At 58.8% G+C, this 19,414-nt stretch overlaps 1 protein-coding gene across 5 annotated transcripts in view; it reads left to right on the top strand.

The window, feature by feature from the left end:
* Positions 1–19,414, top strand: part of RBFOX3 (RNA binding fox-1 homolog 3) — a 458,058-nt gene that overhangs the window by 317,344 nt on the left and 121,300 nt on the right. For all 5 annotated transcript variants that reach the window (XM_042917401.1, XM_042917398.1, XM_042917399.1 and 2 more), the window contains one exon: positions 18,126–18,165. The gene's annotated coding sequence lies outside the window, so the exon portion shown is untranslated. The remainder of the gene's footprint in view (positions 1–18,125; positions 18,166–19,414) is intronic.

Below are 19,414 nucleotides of genomic sequence, written 5' to 3'. Positions count from 1 at the left end.
TGGGTTTCTCTAGAACCGGGCAGTCCTCCTGAGGCTCGGGGCTCGGGGGAGCAGCCTGTTGGGAGCAGCCGAGGGCTGAGGGCTCGCCGGAGACCATCGGCGTCTCCGGAGGCCCGAGGACAGTCACTTCCCCGGGGTCTGGGGTTGCCGAGTTTTGGTTTCCTGATGACTTCCCTCTCGCGGTGGAAAGAGGCCAATCGACCGTCAGGCTGGCGGTGTGGCGCTGGGCGGCCAGGCAGGAGAGACAGGGGACAGAGTCTGCTGGTCCCCCCCCGCCCTTGCTTCCGTCCCCGTGGAGAACTTTTGTTCCTCTTTCTTCGGACGAAGGGGAAAGATGACTGGGTGTCTTCCGCATAAAGACTCTCTCCTTCCCACAGCGATGGTTCTGCGATTTACATTAAGGGCTGTAACGGGTCGGAGTAAATGGAGCAGGTTTGCAATTAGTTTTCAAAGTACTTATCTCATTAAAGTAAATGAATTATTGATTTAGTGACACTCATGCTTTTAGTGAATGGCATGGTGCCACCCTCGCTCTGTGCCTGGCTCTCAGAGCCGGTGGCCGGCACAAGCAAACTTGCTTTGTGTAGGGATTTTTTTTTTTTAATTTTAATATTTCCTTCTCATTATTTAGCTTTGTAATTAAAGTGGATTCACATGAGAAATGAAGGGTCGGTTTATGGGAATACAAGCTCCAGAGACTCGCCTCCCTTCAGGGAAAAGCAGATCCAATCCGTCTCTGACCTCAACAGCTAATGAAGGTTGAGGAAGGTGGGGGCTGGGCACCCCTTGGGGGTTGGGGTGGTCAGAACGGACCCCCGTTGCGGGTCCTCAGCAAACCCCTTTGCTCTGGACCGTGCAAGTGCACACGTCGGGAGGGAGCTCCCCAATTTCCTAAAAGACGGTGACCGAGAGTGTGCAGGCTGGCGGGGGCCTGTCTCCCCGCCCAGGTGGGAAGAGCCCGGGCAACAGAGAGAGCACAGCTGACCCCGTCCTTGGCTCTGGCAGCAGAAGGTACAGGAGCCCCGGCCCAAAGCAGAGGATCAAGGTCTCGGTGCCGCCCCCAGCCCACCGCTGTCCCCGGGATGCGCAGGACGGGGGGAGGGGAAATGCGGGGACACCGTCCCTGAGCCGCAGCACCCCTAGGATAGAAACTCGCGGGCCTGGAGGCCGAGCCAGGTACCGGCTGCTGAACAGCTGTGGCCCCTGCCCATCCCAATGCTGACTTGGCATCTCCCGGAGCCTCCCCCAGGAGATGGGACCGCCAGGGGAAGACAGAGTACCCCATTAAAGCTGCTGGCTGCCTGCAATTTTCACCCTCGGTTCAAATTAACATGGCCTTGCCCCTGAGTACAGCCGCCGGGGACAGCGCTCCAGAGTGAAGAATGGGGGAGCAGGACTGTGTCCCTGTGAGCAGCCGCGGCAGGACAGGGACTGGCTGGCATGCAGGTGTCCCTCTCAGTGTCACCGTGTCCGGACCCCGGCTGGGCATGGCCTCCTTCGGGTGGGCGCTGCTTCGGCAGAGGGCCCCTGGGAGCGAGGGATGCTCCTTACCTCCCGCCACCCAACGGGCAGGGCTGTGAACCAGGAGGGATCAGTGCTGGGCAGCAGCGGGCCTCCTGCAGACCTCAGGGTCTCTGCCCGCCCGATGTCAGGACACCTGAGCCCCTCCTGGAGTGTCACACGCTCGCGAAGCTCAGCCTCGCCGAAGGACTCCTAGGAGCCTCTTGGCCTGGGTGTTGGGGACCCAACAGTACACAGGTCCTCCTGGCACGGCTGCATACCCAGCCCAGGTGTCTGGGCCACTTCCTTTAGCTGCCGATTGACTCAGAAGTCCTGACACACGCTGGGCAGAAGGCTCCTTCCCGAGCCTGTGCCCAGTGGGAGAAAGGAAGGAGCCTGGGTTCAGGAATCCAGGTGGATCCACATGTGGGCTTCTCATCCATTTACTGCTCCCGTGTGACCTCACGCAGCGTGTTCGGCCTCGCTGAGCTTCGTTGACCATGAGGCCCATCCCTCCCGGCCCCCTCCTCGTCTGCCGTAGCTGGGAGCATTAAAGACGTACGAGCGTGTAAACCTTCCGGGGCAGTGCCCGGCACGCAGTGGGCACTCGGCAAGCAGCCGGGAGCCTCCCGTGCTCGGCCAAGCCGCCAGGCTTCCGAACCAGCGGCCGCCTCGCCAGCTGGACACAGACGGCCCGGGCTGTGATCTGAAACTCGAGCGGCAAACCACGGCTGTCTCGCTCACTGGCTCAAATGTGGCTTTTAAATACATATCTTCCTTTGTGATTAAAAAAAAAAAAAAAAAAAAAAAATTTCATTTAATTAAAAATGTTGACATTGTGCCTGGACGCCCCGCCAGAGAAAGTGGCTATAAATTAAACATTAAATCTTTAATGGTCCATAAAGAAATATTCGTTTCTGGTTATGTATATACGGGCTATAAATAGATAAAGAGAGGGCTTTTTTTTTTTCATCTGGGAGGCAGACTTCTTTTTTTAACCTCCGCTGGATAATCTTGTTAAGTGAATGTAATTAAATGTCGAATTAATCTGTGTCCTCCCCCTGGCTTTGCTGGGGGAGGGGGAGGGGGTACTCAGGGGAGGAGGGGGTGGCCCCACCGGCTTTAACCCCCGTTTGGGAGATGCCGGCAGGTGTCCTCCTCCAAGACGTCTGTGGGCACCAGGTGCCGCTTGGGCCCGCCCAGGCATCTTCTGTCACGTGTCCTTTCTTCCTGCCCAAATTGCCTCCTTCCGGTGGGGTCAGCAGCCTGGGGCTCCGTCCGGAGGGCCGGGGGCTTTGCAGAGTTCCGGGCCCCGCAGAGCACCGCAGACGTGGGAGAAGGCTCGGGGTGGGGCTCCCGCAGGCCCAGGCCGGCGTCCCAGGAACGGGATTTAGAAAACCTTCCTCCCGTCTGTGAGGAAGGAGCCCTGAGGAGGGGGCTCAGGGGGGCCCTCTGAGACCTTCAGTTCCCCTCTGGGAATCCGCTCCTCTTGGGTCATGCCAGGCTGGCCCGGTGGGGAGGCTGGACGCGTGCCCCGTTCCCTGCAGACATTAAGGCTTGTGAAGGCTGGAAGGGAGAGGGAAGAGAGACAGAGAGACTGGCTGGAAATGGCAAACAGAGGCAGGACTGTGTGCTTCTGGCCTTTCCCCTGAGAAGGGGAAAGACTGGCGTTTCCAGTCGCCGCTCTAACAAACAAACGTGGGGACGAGTCCTCACAATCTCAGAGGTCAGAAGTCCCGCGGGCCTCACGGGCTCAAATCAAGGTGTCGGCGGGGCTCCTTCAGGGGGCTCTGGGGAGAATTGGCTTCCCGGCCTTTTCCGGCTTCTGGAGGCACCGCATCCCTTGGCTCACGGGCCCCCTCCTCCTTCAAAGCTGGCAGTGACCGGGTGAGTGTTTCTCACGTGAACCTCCTCACTGCGAACCTGCCTCCCTCTTCCACATCTCAGGACCCTGTGATCACACCGGGCCCCCCTGCATAATCCAGGACAGGCTTCCTAGTTTAAGTCGGCTGAGGAGCAAACTTAACTCCACCTGCTATCATAAGCCTCCTTTGCTGTGTAGCCTGACAGTTACGGGTCCCAGGGGCTTGGACGTGGACATCTGGGGTTGGGAGAAGGCACTGTTCTCTGGCCACAGGGCCCTCTCACTACTCCCGTTGCAAACACAGCCTCCCCCCAAATGCACGTGAACCTGGGGCATCTCTTCGGTCCATGGGGCCAGAGGATCTGAGTTTACAGCTTCGTGTAGACGTCCGTGTGTTCTCATCTTACATTGTCTGAGATGAGACAATGCCCCGGGATTAGGGCCGGAGCAAAGCTGCCCTAACTAGAGGGAAAGGGAGGCGAGAAGCTCGGAGGGCCAAAGGGCTGGGGTGCACGATGCTTTGAAAGTAGAAGCGATCCTGTGTGGTCCCCATGGGGGGTTAGTCTGAGGTCAGAGGCTAGACCACCGCCTGGGATGGGGAGGGGCCTGCAGCAGGAAGGCCAGGTGCAAAGTCCCTGTGGCCGGAGCGCACGTGGGAGGGGGGACAGGGGCAGCTTGTAGGGGTGGGCAGGGCTGGACCCCATGGGACGTTGTGTGCCAGGCCGAGCCCCTCCACGAAGCAATGGAAGTGTGTTCACGGGAAGGAGGGAGCGTGATCAGATTTGCATCAAGGAGAGGTCTCCCTGGTGGTTAAATGCAGAGGAGTCTGATGGGAGCCTGAGTGGATGCCCGAGACCAGCTGGGACTCGGCCCAGGTGAGCAGCGGTGGCACCTGAGCTGGGCAGGTGGCACACGGCCCACGGGGGAGAGAGGCACATGAGTGGCAGAGGCGCTCTGGAGGTCGGACTGACAGAGTCGGGGTCAGCGTGGCCCCCGGGCGGCTTGCCCACGTGCGTGGGTGAGGATTCTAGGTGCTGACACCGAGGCGGGACCAGCTCTCTGCAAGGGCCCGAGCTTGGGCGTGTTGGGCTGGAGGAGTCTGGGAGACTCTCTGGCCCGACCCTGGGGGACTGTGGCCAGAGGTGCCAGGTGGGACATCCTCGGCATGCAGGGGGCAGCACAGGCAGCACGTGGACGGGGTGCCACGGGGTAAGAAGAGAAGGGCCAGGACTGAGGCCTCAGGAGCAGGGATATTCCATCACCCACTGGAGGGGATGGGTCGGGAGAAGGACCAGGTGTGGCTGTCCCCCCGTTGCCCCCACGCAGGAGAGGGGCTGCTCACGGAGGACTGAGGGTCCCGTCAACAGGTGCGCATCCTGCTGAGAAAGACGGGGCTGACTGAGGCCACCCGATAATTTGGTTGAATCCGAGTTTGTCGGTGGAGAGAAAGGGGTAGGTCTTTTCCAGCAGGGAAAGGAAAGATCCAGAAGCATGAACAAGTTTATCAGGGAACCCAGGGTAAACCCATGATGAGGGAGCCGGGGGGATGTGGGGCTACGGGGCGGGTTGGCACCCAATATGAGCCACCACCGGGTTAAGGGTCCGGACCTTCCCGAGGCTGCGGGCGGCTGCCGAGGTGTCCGACGGGGCCGAGTTTGTGATGCAGCATTCAGCGTGGGCTCACAGAGGGCCGGTCCAGGGGTGCACAGAGCTCTGGGGAGCAGGGGGCTCTCGCCGAGTGACTTGAGTGCTTAAGTGTGCTAAGGAGCAAACAGACGCATGAGGTGTTGTGGAGGGAGGGTGGGTAGAAGCCAGTTCGGGGAGGAACAGGGAGAGTGAGTACCCCGAGTCTCTGAGCCTGGGGTGCTGGCTCAGCACCGAGGACCTTCCCAGTTCTGTGTCCCACCCACTGAGTTGGCCGTGACCCTGACATGGGAAGCCGGGTGGCCATGTCCAGAAGGGACCTGGATGGACTGGGCTAGAAACCTCGATGTAGGAGTCCGTGGAGGGTGGACAGTGGCTGGAACCAGGACACAGAGAAGTGCGTCGGGTGGGCGGGGGGGGGGGGGGGGGGGATGGTCAGGCGCTGCTCGGAAGAGAAGGGGCAAAGGGAGGGAAGCCCAGAGGCACCGCCACTCTGGAGGCTGGCCAGCAGCTGGGGGGCACGGAGAGCCAGGGAAGGCTGTCCGAGGAGCCCACAGGGGATCCCTCCTGTGAACCTCAGCTCTGCTCTGTTGTTTCTGTAAATCCGACGTCATCCGGGTCAGGCAGAGCTGTGAACCTCACCCCAACACATCCGTCTGCTGAAGCAAATACTCGACCGGTGTTGCCCAGACACGGAAGCCAGAAGCCCGTCTGCCCACACCTTGTGCTCTGCTAGTTCAGCCGTCCTCGTTAGGGGCCCCTCCCCTAACAAAAGTCATTTTTGTAATTATTACTGAGAGTCCTGCCCATTAGCCCCGGGGGCTCAGGAATGCGCGCATAAAACATTCACAATTTATCATGTTTCCCGTCTCAGCAAAGACTTTCTGCGTGAGCAGAGGACAGCCACTATCTATTATTAAATGAACAGAGCTGTCGATACCGGCACAATCTGCAAATTAACCGCCTGTCAGTGTGGGTTAGTCGCAGGCAGATGCTTGCCGGGACATGGGTATGATGGGAGGCCACTTTCACTCTTCACTTCTGAGGCCCTTTCCAGCAGAAGACTCCAGAATTGGTAAAGTGAGCAGAGATGTGTTCATCCCGAAAGGGAATCACGGAGCGGTAATCATCTTTTTGAGGTGGCCGTGGTAGTGGCCGTCGGGCTGAGCTCAGCCTGGAAGCTGCACCACGACTCACTCCTCGTGCCCTTGGGGAAGCACTCAGCGCCCCCCCCCACAAGAACCAGCTCCCCCTGCAAGAGCTGAGACCCTGGAGGAGAGGCCAGCAGGTGCTTTAAAGGGACCCAGGATGTGGGGCGCCTGGGTGGCTCAGTCTGTTAAGCGTCCGACTTTGGCTCAGGTCATGGTCTCGCGGTTCGTGGGTTCCAGCCCCGCGTCGGGCTCTGTGCTGACAGCTCAGAGCCTGGAATCTGCTTCAGATTCTGTGCCTCCCCCTCTCTCTGTCCCTCCCTTGCTCTCTCTCTCTCTCTCTCTCTCTCAAATATAAACAAACATTAAAAAAATTTCAAAGGGACCCAGGATTTGTTTAATCAGGCACACAGACACAGAAATGACGGTCGTACAGATTGTTATGTACTCACTGTTGCCTAGAAGCAGGAGGTACCCCTCATGGGAAACACCAGGCTGGGTCAGGAGGCAGAGGGAGCAGGAAAATGCGGGCACGAGCCTTTGCCGTGGTTTCCATGGGAAGGACCAGTGTGGCAGGTGCACAGGCACAGGACAGGCTGGCTGAATCATCGCACTGGGCTCCAGAACATGAGGACTGTGGTCTGGTGCCGGCCCTGGGGAGACGAGGGCAGGGGGGAGTGGCCCCGAGTGGATGGAGGCTCCTCCCGTTGGCTGGTTTGCACATTAAAGCCACAGTCCTTCAGGAATTAGCCAGCTCTGGGACAGTCTCTTCAGGGTCAGGGTCAGATAGGCCTCAAAGTCAAATCATCAGGACGCAGAAGACCAGAGGCCCGGTTATGCAGCAGGGTTGGAGCAGAACAGAGGGAGGCTGTTGAAAGTGGGCTTTGCCTTGTTCCCAGCACCTGCCCCGCACCAGCCCGCAGCCCCAGCACAAACGGGGGCTTTGGAGACCCAAGCACCCCTGTTGGAGCAGGTGGCAGTGATGGTGCCGAGTGCCCAGGCTCCGTGGTGCTTCCAGAAGTGGGTTTGCGGGGCTCAGGTGGCTTAGGGGTCTCAGGAGTCCTTTGTCAGCTGCGGGAAGAGGCCGGAGGCTTGTGACATTGCTAATCCAGGGGAGGGGGCCTTGCCCTGGCTGGGCCAGCAGGAAGACCCCTCCCCAGCCTGCCAGTGGCAGGTCCCCGCTCACAGGAAGGACCCGGCGGGCAGGGGTCCACCAGTGGTGGACGAGGCAGTGGTCATGGTCGCCCAGATCGCCAGTCAAGCCTGCAGAGCCCTGAGCCTGGACGAGAAGGCCTGCAGAGCTGGGTCTCGCGGCTAATGAGGCCGGACGCTGAATTGCTCTGTGTGTCAGCACCCGACCAGGCCTTTCCAGCCTCGTCCCCCCAAAGAACGTGACAGTGACACTTCTGCCACCCGAGGCCACTGGCCACTGCCGGCGTGGCCACCTGGAGAAGCCTCAGCTTCCCCACCTGTACGCGGGGATGGGGGCACCCATCCGGCAGCCCTCTGGGGAGGACGAATGACGATTTGTGCAACGTGCTCCCTAAACCACAGAGAACACAGTGCAGACTCCATACGTGAAACGTGTTCGCTTGAAATGTGTTGCCTCCCGGGTAAACCTGCTCGTGTGGGGGGCGTGGTGCTCTTTCTGGACAGAGGAGACCCTGGGTGCAGGTGAAGCCCACTGAAGTCTCCTAGACTCCCCCCACTCTCCGGGGTGGAAGGAGCCGTCAGCCTGGGCATCACTTTGGGGCCCCTTCTGGGGGTTTGTTGCAAACTTCCCTCCCTCCCCTGTGGTCGGGGACTGGGGGCTGGGGGCGGGGGAGAGCCGCACCCTCCCCTTCCGCTTTGGGTGAAACTCAGCCAGGGTCGGCTGCAAGCTCAGTGAGCCGGTCTGCCATTATTGCCCGTTGTCATCGATGGCCGTCTCCTCCCAGCCACGGGCACCGAGGGGTGGGTACTGTCTTCACCCCACTTACAGGAGAGTAAACCGAGGCACTTGGAGGCTGAGCACTTGCCAAAGGTCTAACGAGCACACCAGGCCTGGCCCTACTGTGCTCGCCCAGCACTGCCGGGATCTTCTCTTCCCTGTGGGACGCTGGAGAAGGCTGCAGCCATCCCATCCCCCGATTTTTCCCGAGACGGAAATCTCTGCCTCGTGTCCCTCTGTTCCCACGAGTGATTTTCTAGTTGTTGCCTCACATTGGAACAGCGTGTCTCCCGCTTTACAGAAGCCAGTGGGGGTGGGGGGGCACAGGGGGCAGACTGAGGGGGCGTGGTCCTAGACGGTCCCAGGGCCCGCGGGCGCCGTGCACTCCACAGACGGCTTTCCTAGCACCCAGCCTTCGGCACTCTCAACCCATCACCTTCTTTTGTTTTTTGTAAGTGGGTTGATGGAGACAGATTTCTGAAAGTCTTAGAGGAATGAACAGGTTGGTTTCTTAGGGGATTTGCTCAGGAAATGAGATTTTGCCCGTCTCCCAAAGGAGAAAGGGCATGTCTAAATTATTGATAGAAAGCATGCCTCGTCTGAGAGGCCAGCACACGGGTCGTCTGCGTGTTGAATGGCGCTGTCCGCCCTGTGCGTCGTCCCAGCTCCCTGGCCCGTCTCCGCCGCCCTCCCCATCCCCCGCTGGTGCTGCTCACGGACACAAGCGGGCAGCACCAGCCCCACGCGTCCCACCCACTGCTTCTGCCCAGGGGCCATGAGTTCTCAGCCCGGACCTGCCTCGCTCCATAGAGCAAAGCCGTGCATCTTCAGGTTCCACTGTGCCCCTTCAGGGCACCTGCAGGGCGTGCTGGACGGGCCTTGCGAACTCACTGGCACCGGAGACCCATCCCCACCATGGCTTTGAACCTAGCCCGGGCTGACTATCCATACTCAAGAGCCAGCTTTTAAAGAAACAGAGGGGACGGGCGCCAAGACACCGCAGCCAAGTGGGGACTGGACGGCCGCCCGGACATGGCCATCACTGAACTCCCATTTCAGCTGAGTGTTGAAGGGAACATGGCGTGCGGCGCCCAGCTCCCAGGGGAGCGGCACAGACGGGGCCTCTGCTGCCCTTCGGTTTGCGTTAGGAAGAAGAAAAGCCTGGTCGGCGTAATCAGACACCGGCATATGCCAGCGTGGCCAGGAAACCAGGCCGGCAAAGGTGTGCAGGGCCCGCAGCCCCAGCGCCCCCCGGGGGGCGGGGACGTCCTCCTTCTCGGTCGCCGTGCCCCTCCTGCCGGCCTCGATAAATACCGTTGGAGACTGGGCGGTTGGGAGACGGGGTGCCCTGTCCAGGCGGTGCACGGCCCCGTGTGGCCTCAGGAATGACTGGGAGACCACCAGCCGGCCATCGCTTGCAGCTTTTATCCCCATCGTGTTGTGTAGACCATTTTGTACCATTTGCATAGCAACAGGAAATAAGAGGGAAGTGTGTCCATAGATAGAAGTCAAGATCAGAGGACAGAAAAGACAGGACAGGAAAATACAGCTGCGGGGCTTTGAGATTCAATTAGCAAGGCTCAGGCACAGTTTTTTGTTGTCGTTTCCCGAACGTGCAGGTGGCCAGACCGGAAACACGGCCAACTGTATGATTGTCTTCAAACCCACATGCTCAGCGACAGATGAATGGAGGAACAAAATGTGGTCCCTCCACACGACAGAATATTACTCGGCTATAAAAAGGAAGGAAATTGTAACACCTGCTACCACACGGACCGAGCACGGGAACCTTACGTTATGTGGAGTCAGACAGTCACAAAAAGACAAACACCGTGTGACTCCACTCATGTGAGGTCCCTGGGGTTGTCCGATTCACAGAGACACAAAGTAGAATAGAGATTTCCAGGGGCTGGGGTCGGGACGGGGGACGGGGAGCTAGTGTTTAATGGGGACAGAGTCTCAGCCTGGGATGATGGCAACGTTCCGGAGGTGGGTGGACGGATGGATGGCTGTACGACAGTGAGAATGTATCTCGGGCCACTGGACTGCACTTAAAAATGGCTAAAATTGTAAATTTTGTTATATATATTTTACCACAGTAAAAAAAATGCGAACAACCCCCCCCCCAAAAAAAAAACCCAAAACAAAATTTTTTAAACAGTAGATTCAAAATACCCCCAGGGGAATAACAGTTCTCCTGAGGTCCTTCTCTCTAAAAGGTGATTTCTCAGGGTCCAGTTGTGTGACACCAGTGAGGTGAGCGTCCCAGGGGTTGGCATGTCAGGAATAATGTCGGGGGGGGGGGGGGTGGTCACCGAGGGGGAAGAAAGGGCTGCTGTGGCTGGAACAGGGCTGTGCCCTGGCTGCTGTAAGGCATTTGAAGGCCGGAAGATTATTGTCCTGGGGCTGTTGACACAAATCACCACTGCCTGAGGGCTGAAAACCAGGGAGCTTTATTCTCTCACAGCCTGGGGGCCAGCAGACCCCAGCCAGGGACGCTAGGGGAAGAATCCTTCCCGCCTCTTCCAGCGCCTGGTGGCTGAGACTTGTGCTTGGCTTGTGGCCATATCCCTGCAGCTCTGACTCCGTCGTCCCACGGCCTGTCCCCTGTGCCTGGTGTCTTCTCCTTCCTGGTCCCCAGAGGGACACTCATTGCAGCTAGAGCCCCCCTAATCCAGGGCGGCCCCATGTTGACCCTTAACTATACCTTACACCTGCAAAGACCCTGTTCCCAAATAAGGGAATCCCGTTCTGGGGTTCCAGGTGGGCATGTGTCTCTGGGGGATGTGATTCCACCCAGTACAGCTGGCATCTTGTCCGCGCGCCATCGGCCCGTGGGGTCCTGCAGACTCATCGAAACAACCCGATGCTGGACTGGTCAGCGGGGGTGCCTACTGAAAGCTCTTAGGAAGAAGCTGAACGCCCGCCCGCCTGCCTCCTCTCCAGGGCTCGGGGGCCCAGGGAAGTTTCCGTGCCCACAACGGAGTCTCTGGACTCTGTCGACCTTGGGGAGTTTCCCTCTCTGGGCCTCAGTTTCCACCCCTGGCCCACCCGGGGCAAGAGGGTGATACTCAGCAGTGCCTGTGGACACCGTGGATGCTATAAATGCCACTTGGCTGCGGGTGTCACCTGCCCTGGGACCAGTGAGCCCCCTTCACTTCCCAGATCCGTGCTGAGTTCAGCCAAGCACAGAAGCTTCTTCCCCCACGGCCCTTCCCAGCGAGGGCAAGGTGCCCGCAGACCCCAGCCCCCCAGATCTAGCTGGAGTGATGTGATGAAGGTATCCAGGGCCGTGCAGAGCTCCGGGCCACTGGGCTGGGCCTGGCGAGCCCAACACAGCCAGGGGAGGGAGCCCGCTGGCCACAGCAGGTCAGAGGAAGGCAGGGCCTGGGGCACAGGTGGGAGGGTGTACACACGGGCAGAGCTGCTCTGCTCGTGTCCTGGGACCAGGAGACTCGCTACTCTGCCGGGTAGGCTTTACCCGTGTGCACTCGGTGTCAGCAGTGGATCAGTATCGCAGGGGCCGGACTGGGACAGGACTTCCGGCCTGAGGGCACACACCTTGTAGCGGGGGCTCTGGCGGGCAGGCCCCGAGCCCCGCCAGACTTCCTGGGAGAGGGATCCAGGCTGCCACCAGCACAGAGTGACCGTACCCCTGCCCTGCCCTGCCCTGAGGGGGCCATTCAGGGGCTGGCCCCACCCTGAGAACAGTGTGGGCTGTGGGCTCAAAACCCCGATGGCCAGAACCTGCTAGAACTTCCCAGTCCCTCCCACAGTGGCTTGAGGCCTCTGAGATGTGAGCCAGCGCCCTCCCCTCCCCTCCTCTCTCCTCTCCTCTCCAAAGGTGAATTTCTTTTCAGAAGGAAAAAAAAAAAAACCCTTTAAATTGAAGTGGCTCTAACATCATGATCTCCATCATCAAAAGTCATGTTTAAGCCACCCACAGTTAATTTTTTATTTATAAAATTGCGCCCTTCACCTCCAATTCCCCTTAGATAGAGTACAAAACGGGCCATTTAATAAAATCCCGGGTAAGATGACAGGAGTCACGGAGGACAGGCAGGCCTCCCGGAGCCACCCCGAGCCCCCCCCCCTCCAGGAGGGCAGGTGCACCCCCTGGGGTGGGCGGGGGCCCCCCCCAGGCCCTTCCGGCCACCTGCAGCTGCACCCCGGCAACACATTCAACACCAGTGGCGTCTGTCCTGTGAAAAAACCATTGCTGTCCCTGCGCGTGGGGAAAACACAGAAGGAGAAAAGCAAAGCAAAAGCGGGCCCGCCGTGCATCCCGGACTGAATGAGTGTGTCCCCCAAGTGCTCCGGCTGACCTCCTGCCCCCCCACCGTGACGGCACCAGGGGGCCTTTGGGAGGCGAACAGGGTCAGATGAGACCCCGAGGCTGGGATTACTGTCCTTGTAAGAAGACACGAGAGCTCGCTGGGTGCGCGCCAGGTGAGGACAGCAGGAAGACAGGAAGCAGGCTCCGGCCGGGACCCGAGTGGGCCCGCACCCTGACCCTGGACCTCCCTGCCTCCGGCGCTGCTCAAGCCGCCCAGGCCGGGGCATTTCGTTACGTGCGCCATGTTCTGGTAGAAAGACCCCCTCTCCCTGCTGCAGACATCGGAGCCTCCTCCTGCAAAAACGGGTCTGTTGTCGGGGGTGCCCGGGGGGCTCGGTCACTTAGGCGTCTGGCTCTTGATTTCAGCTCCGGTCATGATCGTGGGGTGGGGGGATCCAGCCCCGTGTCAGGCTCTGCGCTGAATGTGGAGCCTGCTTGGGATTCTGTCTGCCCCCCTCTCTCTCACTCTCTCAAATATATAAAGAAAGGAGCGTTTTTAAAACTGGGTCTGTCGTCACCGGCAGCGTCCTTGGCCCCGTCAGCATGGGCAAACATTTCCCTCCTGGACCCACCTCAGGGAGAGGCGCTTCCCCCCCCACCCCCACCGGAGCAAAGGCACCTGCGGCTGACTCTTGCCCCTGGAGCTGAGGAGCATAGGTGTTCCAGAATGACGGGCGGTCCGAGCACCCTTCCCCGGAAGCGCAGGAGGCTGGGACGAAGGTGGAGTGGACCGGGATGAACATCTGAGCGCCCCTCTCTCACCCGGCCATCGGGGAGAACGTCGCCCACCTCGTGGCGCTCATTCGGGGCTCGTAACACGCACTCCGTGTCCGGTGCGTCGTCGACGCTCCATCTGTGAGACCCAAGACGGTGACTAGAAAGGCACCTTTAGCGAAGAGGAGTCCCAGCCGGTCACGAATCCGTGTTCCGCCTTCTCCGCATCCTTCCGTTTCCTGCCCAGCGGGGAGTCCACGGCAAACGAAGGGCCGTCGCGAGCGGGCAGGGTCTGTGCTTCGACCTAAGGGGCACGTGTCTGGCAAATTGTTTGGCATGAGCCACACTAAAACCTGGTTTTATCAATGGACACGTGTTCTTTTCATGACAAGGGCAATACCCGTGAGCCGGAGTTTAATTTCTGAAGGACAAAACGTGTTATGTACCAAAGGAAGCAGGGACACAGGGGTCACCTGTGTCATTTGGATGGAGGAGGAGAATTGGGGAGGGAAGCCCACGCGGGGTCAGCGTGGAGGGGACTAGACGGAGGCTGGGGCGAGGCTGTGCTCTGGTTGCTGGTGGATGCAGGGAGATCCAAGCAGGCAGCGAGACGGGGAAGGGTCTCCGTGGGGGGGGTGAATCGCGTCCACGACAGGGATCCCCCAGAGCAAAGATCACTCTAGAAGGACCCAGTCCCTTCTTCTCTTTTTAGTGTTTATCTATCTTTGAGAGACAGAGAGAGAAAGAGCGCAAGCTAGGGAGGGGCAGACAGAGAGGGAGACACAGAATCCACGAAGCAGGCTCCAGGCTCTGAGCTGTCAGCACAGAGCCCGACGTGGGGCTTGAACCCATGAACCATGAGATCATTGTCTGAGCCCAAGTTGGACGCTTAACTGATTAAACCACCCAGGTGCCCCCCAATCCCTTCTTCTAAACGGTAGTGCAGTTCAGGTCCCTGGAGGCAAATGCTTATTGGCTAGTTCATTCGTTCATTCATTCAATCATTCATTCACTCAGCAGACGTCCACTGCCTCCCTGGGGGGCGGCCCCGAGCCAGGCTCTGCAGGTGGGGTTTGAAGTCAAGTGCGGGAGGCTGTGCCGCACAGTGGGAGTTCCCACGCCTACGGGTGGGGGGCAGTCTATGCCCCCCTCCCCCGCCCGGCAGAGTCACCACCGTCTCATGGCTCCGCAGACACTGTGTGGAGGCCGTCGCAGTAGGGGTGGGCTGGGCGAGGACCCTCCGAGTTCGGTGAATGCGTCTCGCTCTGTTTGGACTCTGCTGAAGGGTCTTTCCACAGACGCACGTGGGGAAGTCAGCACCCCTGGCCTAATGAGCTGTGCTCCTCCAGGAACCTGATCATCCAGGCAAAAATCACCATAATTGATTATCCCGCTGAGCGGCGGAGAGCAGTGTTTGCTAACAGAGAGGCCGAGAATCAGCTCCGTATTTCCTGACCCACGAGCTTGCCCTCGGGCGTCATCAAGCAAGACTCCGGGGGCCTCCCTCCCTCTCCATCCCTCGCCCCCAGGACGGGTGGTAGGGCGGGGTGGGCGACGTGCTAGAGTAGAGGCGGGCGGGGAGCCCCTGCTCGTCCCAGAAATGCAAGGCAGGCCCCATCCAGGTCGGCCCGTCCTTTAGAGTGTGGCCGGACCACAGCAGGAGTGGGTTTAAATGGGGGCCGCTTCCCTTTCACACCGCGAGGCGTGGGGGAGAGCTCATTCCCCCCCAGAGGTTCTCCCCCCGACAGAGGACAAGGAAGGGCCTGGCCTGAAGCTCAGGGAAGACAGGGCTGCCCTCTGTGTGCCACGGATGCTGGAGACATCGGGCTCAGCGGGCCCTCCAACCATCCCTCTGGTTCTGAATTTTTCAAAAACACAGAGGCTCTTTGGAGATGGACGTGGGTCCCAGCCTCTGAGTCTCCCGACGGGGACCCGGCAGGTGTAATGCCGGTGTTCATGCTACATGGTTTTTGCTTTGCCCAAACGAGGACACTCGGGACAGTGAGAGGCATTTCGGGGAACTCGGAGACTGTTCGAGGAGCCTGGAGGTCAAGGCTGGCGGGTAAGGATGGGACTGCCTTGCCCGCCCTGACCTGTGCTGGTGTCGCCTGTTGTAGATCCCGGGGCCCAGCGTCCCCGGCACTTAGAGGAAATCTGCGGGTTGGGCACAGAGCCTGGAGAGCAGAGGATCCAGAGGGAGGCGTGGGAGTTGTCGTGTGGGAGGGACGCAGGGCGGGCAAGGCGCGGTCCTGTACCCCAGACCCTCCGACTGCGGGGCCGGGAGGCAGACTCCTCTCACCCAGCTCCCATGCCGTGCGCTTGGCCCAGACCCGCGCTCTGGGCTGTTTGCTCACCGGGGCTGGATGGATTGGATTAAATGGAACTAAATTGAATCGGGAGGAAAACTCACTTTAAGAAACCAAGGAAAAAGTCAACAATAAGAAAACCCCCAAATCAACTGAAGGCAGCGGTTGATGCGAGTGGATTGATTCAATCCGTCTCATTTTGTAACGACGCCTTCGTCTGGCGGGGCCTTCCGATCACGCCTGCCCCTCCCCAGAGTCCCTCCGTGAGCCGCGTGTGCAGACGTGCCAGAAGTGGCTTTTGCCACCGTGCCGGAGAAGGAACGCGCCAGTCAGCAACCAGGCTGCGGCCGGGCCGCCTCAACGCCCGTTTCCCCACCGTGTGAGCCCAACCTTGGCCCACAGCCCTCTCTGCTGAGGCCGGGGGCCCTGGGGGGTGGGGTGGGGGGAGACCACCCACGAAACGCAGCCGTGGTGACCGTCACCAGCTCCAACAGCATGTCCGGCGGGCTCTGTGCAGCTAACTGTTCACTGCCCGCCGAGAAGGGCACCTTCCTCTAGCGGGTGGGAGGGAGTGTGGGCAGTGGGACCCTGCCCCCCAGGAAACCAGCCATCCTGGTAACTGGGGGTGCCAATGCTTTGCCCATTCGCGCATTTCCTCATGTGATAAGGGAGGATAGAACAGTGCACGCTCCTTAGGGTTACGAGGGCTGAGCGAGGCTACAGTTGTCTGTATTTGCTCTTCAGGACCATGTTGACGATGGTAAACGACAGTGATTTTTTCCTTCTCAAGAAAGAGGCCCCGTCTGGGTGCCTTTGGATTCTAGAAGCTTTTCGCTTGCTTTTTTTTTTTCTGGTTTATGATAAGTTTAAAACACACACACACACACACACACACACACACACACACGGGAGAAGGGAAGGGGGAGGGACCGTTTAAGGAGTATACAGTTTCCTTTCAGGGTGACAGAAAGTTCTAGAACCAGATACTGGTTGCACAACCATGTGACTGTACCTAATGCCACTGGCTTGTACACTGTACAATGGTTAAAATGATAAATTTTACAGTATTTTGCCACAATTTAAAAAGATGTGCACTGGGGCGCCTGGGTGGCTCAGTCAGTTGAGCGTCCGACTTTGGCTCAGGTCGTGATCTCACAGTTCATGAGTTCGAGCCCCATGTGGGGCTCTGTGCTGGCAGCTCGGAGCCTGGAGCCTGCTTCAGATTCTGTGTCTCCCTCTCTCTCTCTGCCCCTCCCCTGCTCGCTCTCTATCTCTCTCAAAAGGAAATAAACATTGGGGCGCCTGGGTGGTTCAGTCGGTTGAGCGTCCGGCTTCGGCTCAGGTCACGATCTCACGGTCCGTGGGTTCAAGCCCCGCGTCGGGCTCTGTGCTGACAGCTCAGAGCCTGGAGCCTGCTTCGTGGATTCTGTGTCTCCCTCTCTCTCTGCCCCTCCCTGCTCATGCTCGGTCTCTCTCTCTCTCTCAAAAGTAAATAAACATTAAAAACATAGAAATTAAAAAAGTGACAAGATGTACACAATCTGCACACATATACTTATGAAACACAAGGAGCAGCTGGCTTGTCTCCATCTGTGGAGTGTGCAGCCCTTGAACTTGGGGTTGTAAGTTCGAGCCCCATGTTGGGTGGAGAGCTTACTTAGAATGAAAATCTTTTAAAAGAAACTCTGAAACTTTATTGATATAAATAAGGAAAATTTATGTCCAGAAGAAGCACTTAGTGGACACACGCACACCCCTCATTTCTATTTTTTTTGCCAATTTTTTAAATATTTATTCATTTTTGAGAGAGAGAGAGAGACAGAGCACAAGCAGGGGAGGGGCAGAGAGAGAGGGAGACACAGCATCCAAAGCAGCACACCCCTCGTTTCTAATCTCTGAAGGCAGGATTAGGGGTTCAGACACACTTGTGCGGTCCCCAGGCCCCCAAGCTCAGCTTTGTGACTTTAGGCAAGTGCCTTGGTCTCTCTGGCCCCAGGCCCCGGACCGTAAAATGAGTAAATACATGGCCCCTGCTAGTCTGGCTGGGCCACCTCTGCTGATGGAAGCTCCTGGAAACATCACACAATTCCACACAACGTGTAGTCACTGCTGAAATCGTGTGTTTGTGGGATTTAGAAGGCTCCTACCTCCCTTCCTACTTTGACTGATATGAAAATAGATCTACCCGCCATGAGTGACCTCGGAGGTGGGAAGAGATCCATGCAGAGTGACCGGGGGCGGGGGAGGGAGGTCCCGGTTTGGGATTAAATACCTCCATCAGTCGGCAAAGTCTCTGTGTGCAGGTAACCTCAGAACCAGGTGCTGGGGGAGGGGGGGAAGAAGAGGAAAGGGAAACTCAGAGTTCGGGGCGAGCGGAAGAGAGAGAGAAAACGCACGAGAGTGTCCCCAGAGTTACGCAGAAGACGGGTTAGGAAAATGTGGACCCCAGGCCCACGGCGTTGTGTTTTCCGTTGTCTTCGTTAAACCAGACGTGGGCTCCCGGCCACGCTGCAGGCGCACGCGACACAGGGGCTTCTCCTGGGGCAGGTCTCCTTGGCTCCCGGGGAGGCAGCGCTCCCTCCTCCAGACTTGACTAGTCAGTGAGCAAATAGCAGCCAGCAACCAGATGCGCGGTGGCGACATTGATTGTAATTCTCTCTCCTCTCTCTTTTTCTTTTCTTAGAGAGCCCACAGTGCCTCGGGAAAAATTGGCTGAATAAAAGGTATAAAGACTTTCTTTTTTTTTTTTTTTTTTTTTCCTGAATAGTTTTTGACAGATGTGAGCATGTTGAACATCTTGGGTGCTGCTGCTGAAGAATGCCAGGGGTTTCCGGGGCTCCCTGCTCACTGGAGGGAGGGGGCTGGGGGGGGGGCAGAGAATGGAGAGTTTGGCTTGCTTCGCACTCGATGGCGTGTCCTCTCTTGTCCCCCAAAGCGCCAGCCCGAGTTGTGCTGGGAAGGCAGGTGTGGGGACCAGAGGAGCCAGAAGGGAAATGAGGGGACAGGAGTGTGTTTATGGGTGACATTGCTTAGCAACTGCCACCAGCCAGAGAAACAGTCCCTCCTCCCCGCTCCTTTGCTCTGCCCCCACCCCCGACCCCAGGTACTTGGGGCACAGATGCGCGTTCCCCTGGCCTTCGGAGCCTGGGGTGCTGCATGTCCCCACGTGGCCCAGTCTCCTCGGGGAGGGGGCCGCAGAATCGGCTCAGGTCCCAGCAGTGACCCTCGTGGGGGGGGACCGGACCCTCCTGACCCCAATCCTCGGTCCATGACCCCAGCCCTCGGTCTGCGCACTCCTTGCAGCCAAACCTCCATCACCCGCCTGCAGCCGATCTCCTTCGAAGATTCGCTTGCAGAATTTGACTTTGCAGAAAATTCTATCGTAGCTGTGATGTATTATCTGTTGTGAACAGATTAGAGAGTGCAGGTGTGCCATGTGTTTGTAACCCTGGGCTCCCCGCTGGCTTCCTCGGGGTTGGGGGCAGTGCTCCTGGGTCTCAGGCCTTGGGCCCAAGATAGCCCAGCGTTTTCCGCAGATCCAAAAGGCAAAACAAAGCTGTTGGGTGGCAGGGTCTGATGTCCGCCTGAGCCAAACACCGGAAACTCCTTTTGGTGATCTCTTTTGTATTGTTTTTACCCCCAAGTACACGCTGGCCTCAAAAGTGGGCACTGTCCAAATGGCCAGGGGGCTGTGTCCTAGAAGCCGGTCACCGCAGGGCCACCCGGGTTCGTGGAAAGGGCAGTCCTGGCCCCGCTCACTGGTGGGACGGGGACAGTGAGGCAGAGCTCAAGGCTCCTGTTCCCGTGCATGACAGGGTCCCCTGGGAGGGGCCGGGGGCTGTCCGTCAGCGTCCGATGCAGTTCAGTTGGGGGGAGACGAAGAAAGTGTGCCGGCGTGGGCCTCGTGCTCTCATCGGCGAGGTCTCCCCCCCGCAAGGCAGAGCCTCCTGGACGTGCCATTTTGTAAACCGA

The sequence above is a fragment of the Panthera leo genome, chromosome E1, assembly GCF_018350215.1.
Source record: "Panthera leo isolate Ple1 chromosome E1, P.leo_Ple1_pat1.1, whole genome shotgun sequence".
NCBI classification, from domain to species: domain Eukaryota; kingdom Metazoa; phylum Chordata; class Mammalia; order Carnivora; family Felidae; genus Panthera; species Panthera leo.
This window is presented reverse-complemented; position numbering and strand designations above follow the sequence as displayed.